This window comes from Meles meles, chromosome 7, assembly GCF_922984935.1.
Source record: "Meles meles chromosome 7, mMelMel3.1 paternal haplotype, whole genome shotgun sequence".
Classification (NCBI taxonomy): domain Eukaryota; kingdom Metazoa; phylum Chordata; class Mammalia; order Carnivora; family Mustelidae; genus Meles; species Meles meles.
In genome coordinates, this window is record NC_060072.1 from 57,824,178 (window position 1) to 57,830,466 (window position 6,289).

Genomic DNA, 6,289 nt, shown 5'->3' on the forward strand with positions numbered 1-6,289 from the left:
TGCAGAACACATTTGGGCACTAAAGTAGGCTCTTGGAAATGAGGTTTAGGGAGGAAAAATTGGGATAGTCTTTGACATTAAAAGATCATAAACTGTATCTGCCCATATTAGGAAAGCAAATTCTCAAGAGTGGTATCACTGGCTACTGATTCCTGGATTAATCAGCAGTGTAAGCACTGAGCAGGTTGGAAGTGACCTACTGTGTATATGGTGCCCATCTCAGGACTATGGCATCTAGCTCCCTCAGCTCTGTATGTGATGTCCTCCTTTGGGATTAGAGTGTCTAGTTTTATTTGTCATGAATTACGATTATTTTACTAAATCAAGTCTGCATCAGGGTCACGGGCTAGGTATCCAGGTCTGTTAGATGAAGGTTTATGACAAGTAGAAGATAAATGCAATTAATTCTGAGAGTGGTAGACTAATGTGAACAGGCTTCAGTCGAGATATAAATAGCTGATGATAGATCCTGTCATATTTTGTTTGAAAGAGAGAACAATAATAAGAATTTAACAGAAGTCCAATACTCTAAATAGTAAGTGAGCCAATCGTAATTGTAGATGTGTGGCAGTGAATAAGATACCTGAGCAGAAGCTGGAAATAGAAAGGATCACTCACACCTTAGAATATGAGGCATTCAGATAGAGCTCTTTCTCTCACAGGTTGCCATGTTGCCTGAATTCCACCACTAGTCTTTCCTTTACCATTTCGTGTATTTTGGTGTTTAAGAATTCATTTTTATTAATAAGTGAGAAAGAAAGAAAGAACATTACTAAAAATTATCTGAGAAGGACTTGGAAAATAAAAGATGTTGTCTAATAAAGAAACCTGAAAGGGATAAAGACATTAGAAAGGAGAAGATGCCAAACGTAAGCTTCACCTGTTTCACGCTCCAAACCACTGCTCTCCTGGTAGTTAGGTTACAATCTTGAATTATTAAATTCACTTTGCTACAGAATCACACAAAATATTGTTTTCATGTAGTTCAGGTATCAGGTAGTACCCCTTATTTAATATCAGAATAATTTCTTTTGTTTAAAGTTTACTTATTTACTTTTTTGTCATCTCTACACCCAGTATGGGGTTCAAACTCACGACCCTGAGATCAAGAGTCCCATGTTCTTCCAACTGAGCTAGCCAGGCATCCCTTAATACCAGAATAACTTCTTTAGTCATAGAAGAACAAGGTGTTTTTTTTATTCCAAACCAAGGAGATTCCTTTATCCCAAAAGGAACTGCTCTTCCGATTAGATACTCAGAACCCAACGTCACCTGAATTTGTGAGTAATTTCTTAAAGTGAGTTCTCGTATCACTGGGCAAAATTTCCCAAAATCAGTATTCTTTAGCTCCTCTTGAGCTCAAACTTTTTTTCTTTCAAATTTTGCACTTCAAATTTCAACTGCAACTGAATTTTTTTTTTCTTCCATTCTTTCCAAAAGGCGGTAACTACTTCCCTTGAGATTATATTCTCTCCACTTTGCAAAAGGATTTTGCCTGGGCAAGGAAAAGTTCTGGGGCTTCTAGAAAATGCAAATTGCCACTTGCACCACAGAAATACCTACTCTTGCACTAGGATTTTGTCATCAGGTCTCATTTACATCTAAATTGGAGTAAAGAGGCAGAGTAGGAGGAAAACTCCACCCTCCCCATTCCTCTCCTCCCCACCAGAGAGAAGCAGAGGGAAAGAAATCCAGTAATTGTTTTCCACTTGTCATTTACAAAGTTTGAAACTAGTTTACTGTAGGAACATTGTAGCTTCCTTTTTTTCTGTCATGGTTTTTTATGCTAATTTAGTTCCTGGTAGTGATTAACAACAAAACTCCTAAAGAGGAAAATCCCCTGTCTTAGATTTGTCTTCAGAGACTGACAAAAAAGTGAGACATGACAGCATCTGAACGTGAGAAAGAAGGCTACAGCCTACTTAGCAAAGAAGAAAAGAGAACACAGACTGGCACTAAGACAGGGCCCTGTGGCTGAGCAATCCTACAGCCCATGTGTGGGTTCTCAACTAGCTGTCATAACATTCTAAATTGATTGCCTATGATGTTGGCCTTACATTAAGTTTTTTCTCATCAGTTCACTCAATTCTATGTAGATCGTGTTCCACAGGATCCTGGCTTAGTAGGCTTTCACAAAGTCATGGCTTTTGATCTAAAAATAATCTGAAAATCCCAGTTTAGTCCTCAAATACAATCTGACAAGGTGTAAACAATGTTAGCTCAGAAGCCTGTACTGATGAGTCTATTCACTGCTGCATTAATAATTAGAGAACCTGGTACAGGGACGCCTTGGTGGCTCAGCAACTAATGCTTGCAACATATGGCAAATCCCTTAGGCAAGTTTGAGAGAAAAGCAGAAACCACCATGTTTTGTTTTGTTTGGGGGTTTTCTTTATGTTGTTATTTAGTTATTTATTTTAAGGATTTTTATTTCTTTATTTGACAGAGAGTGTGAATGAGAGGGAGAGAGAGTGATCACAAAAGCAGGGGGAGGGAGAGGGAGAAACAGACTATCCACTGGGCAGGGAGTCCAATGCAGGGCTCAATCCCAGGACCCTGGGATCATGACCTGAGCTGAAGGCAGATGCTTAACCAACTGAGCCACCCAGGCGCTCCAGAAACCACCATGTTGATGATGAGACTGAATGGCTCTAATTAATTAATAATATTAAGCCAACAATATCAGAATGGAGAACAAAATTCTTTATAAGATAAAGTATATAACAATTTCATTAAATATTGATCAATGTTTTCCTGAAGGCAAGAATATATTGGGGCAGTAAGAACATTGACAAATCTTCTTCCAGATAAAGTGTACATAGTATCTGAAACATAGTTATATTAATAATATTTTACTTCGAAATTAGTCAAAGGAAAGGTGCTCAACATCAGAGAAGTGCAAACCAAAACCTCAATGATAACAAAAAGATCACAACTGTTGGCAAGGATTTGGAGAAAAGAAAATGCTTGTACCCTGTTGGTGGGAATGTAACTTGGGACAGCCATTATGGAAAGCAGTATGGAGGCTCCTAAAATAAAATAAAATTAAATTAAATTAAAAATATAACTATCATATGCTCTAGCAATCTTTCTGCTAGGTACATATATTTAAAGAAATGAAATTAGTAGCTCAAAGAGATATCTGTGCCCCATAAAAGCCAAGATGTGGGAACAACCTAAGTGTCAATCAAGGTGAATGGATAAAGAAATAGACACAATGACTGTTTTTCAGCCTTTAAAAAGAAGGAAATCTTGCCATTTCCACAGTATTGTGAGAACATGGATGAACCCAGAGGACATTACTCTAAGACACGGAAAGAAGTCAGACATGGAATGAAAAAGGCTGCATGATATCACTTAAATGTAGAATATTAAAATCCAGTTCATAGAAACAGAGAAGAATGGTGGCTATCCCCAGTGGGGGAAATAGTGAGATGTTGGCCAAAGGGTACAAATTTTAGTTATGTAGGGTACAAAATTTAGTTATGTAGTTATTTCTAGAGAGATATAATGTAAATTGGTGACTATAGTTAATAAAACTGTACTGTATACTTGAAATTTGCTAGGAAAGCAGATCTCAGGTTTTTGTAACACAACTACAAACACAAAAAAGTAACAAACTAAGTGAAGAGAGTAATATGTTAATTAAAATGACTATTTTAATTATTTTATTATGTATATGTATATGAAACACCATCTTGTACACCTTAAATAGGCATATAATTTTTATTTAAAAAATTAAAAATAAAAGTAACAAGAGAAAGTTATATTTCTGTATCATTGGGAGGTTCTTCCAAGTATGTCTTAAATAGTGTTGGAATAATTACAAAATAGAGCATACAAAACTTCACTTTTAGCTTCCTCTTTTAATAAGGCAAAAGGACAAATAATTGCGCAAATAATTAAATACAGTACAAAGCATAGAATATTATTTTGATGAGATAATAAATCTTTTCTATCTGGCGGAAGGTAAAAAATACATTTTATTTTTGTAGAAATAAATGCATCCAAAAATTTACATGGAATTTTAAGGGACCTCAAATGGCTAAAACAATCTTGAAAAAGAAGAACAAAGTTGGAGGACTCACACTTCCTGATTTCAAAACTTATCACAAAACTATAGTAATCAAAACAGTGTGGCACTGGCCTAAAGATGGGCACATAGACCAATGGAATAGAGATCTTGGAAGTAAATCCTCACACATAGGTTCAAATGATTTTTTGACAAAGATGCTAAGCCATTCAATAGGGAAAGGGCAGTCTTTTCCACAAATGTGTAGAGAAAACTGATTATCCACATGCAAAAGAATGAAGTTGGCTCCTTACCTTACACCATACAGAAAAAACTCAAAAAGGATCAAAGATCAGAGAGCTAAAAGTACAAAACTCTTAGAAGAAAGAAAATATAGGAGAAAAGTTTCTTGATGTTGGATTTGACAATAATTTCATGGGTATACACCAACAGCACAGATAACAAAAGAAAAGATAAATTGTACTACATCAAAATTTACTACATTTGTGTACTAAAAGGAAACAATCAACAGAATGAAAGGGCAACCAATGGAATGGGAGAAAATACTGCAAATCATATTATCTGATAAGGGGTAAATATCCAGAATATATAAAGAATACCTACAACTCAGGAACAACAAAACAATAACCCAATTAAAAAATGGGCAAAGGACTTCTTTCTCCAAAGAAGATATACAAATGGCCAAGAATTGTATGAAGAAGTGCTCAACATCACTAATCATTAGAAAAATGCAAGTAAAAAAAGGAAAACCCCTGAGATATCATTTTACACCCATTAGGATGGTTGCTATTAAAGACAAAAAACAGAAAATAATAGCCTTGACAAAGGATTTGAAGAAATCAGAACTCTTATGTACTGTTGGTGGCAATGTAAAATGGTGTGGCTGCGATGGAAAACAATACGGTGATTCCTTAAAAATTAAAAATAGAGTTGCTCTATGACTCAGCAGTACCACTTCTAGGTATATATTCAAAAGAATTGAAAGCATGGTCTTAAAGAGGTATTTGTACATCCATGTTCATAGCAGCATTATTTACAATAGCCAAAAGGTAGAAGCAACCTAAATGTTTGTCAACGGAGGAATTTATAAACAAAATGTAGTGTGTGTGTGTGTGTATAATAAAAATATACACATTATTATGTATTATTTTATATATATATATACAGATGTATATAATGAAATATTATTCAGTTTGAAAAAGGAAGAGAATTCTGACACAGGCTACAACATGGATGAACCTTGAGAACATTATGCTAAGTGGAATAAGCCAGTCTCAGAAAGACAAATACTTATTTGAAGTATCTTTGGGAGTCAAACTTGTGGAAACAGTAATTAGAATGGTGATTGCCAGGAGCTGGGGAGAAGGAGGAATGGATGTGTAGAGTTTCAGTTTTACATGAAAAACGTTCTGGAGATTATGAGTATGAACATATTTAACACTACTGAACCATACACTTATGAATTGTTAAGACAGTAAATTTTATGTGTAATTTGTCACAATTCAAAATTTTTCTTTTAATTGATGGGGCACCTGGTTCAGTTGGTAGAGCCTACAACTTTTGATCTTGGGGTTGCAAGCTCAAGCCCCATACTTAAAAATAAAATCCTTAAGGGGTGCTGGGGTTGCTCAGTTGGTTGAGCATCTGAGTCTTTTTTAGAAAAAAAGTTTTATTTATTTGAGAGGGAGAGAAAGGGAGAAAGAGAGGGCAGAGAGAGACAATCTTTAAGCAGACTCTAGCTGAGAATGGAGCCTGATCCCTGGACCCATGAGATCACGGCCTGAGCCAAAACCAAGAGTGGCGGGCTTAGTGACTGAGCTGCAGGGGCCACAAGAGTCTGATTCTTGATCTCAGCTCAGGTCTTGATCTCACAGTTTTGAGTTGGAACCCTGCGTTGGGTTCTGCACTGGGGATGGAGCCTACTTAAAATAATAGTAATAATAGTAATAATAATAATAAAATATTAAAAAATTTTAAAATTTAAATAACACCTGCCAAGGCCAAAATTGGTCATTTTTGTAGAAAGAAAGCCAAGTCTGTTTTCATTAATATTTGGCAGGAAATGATTAACAAGCTCCTTTTAAAATTTTATTTACGATAAGTCGATCGAACTGAACACATTTGCAGAATTTTTGTTCAATATTTTACACCATTTTTCAGATTCAGTCCTTATTATCATATATTGCAGTTTTAGAAACCACATCAAATAAAAGTTCCTATTCTGCATATCATTTGTCATTTTTTGTAACCATGTAA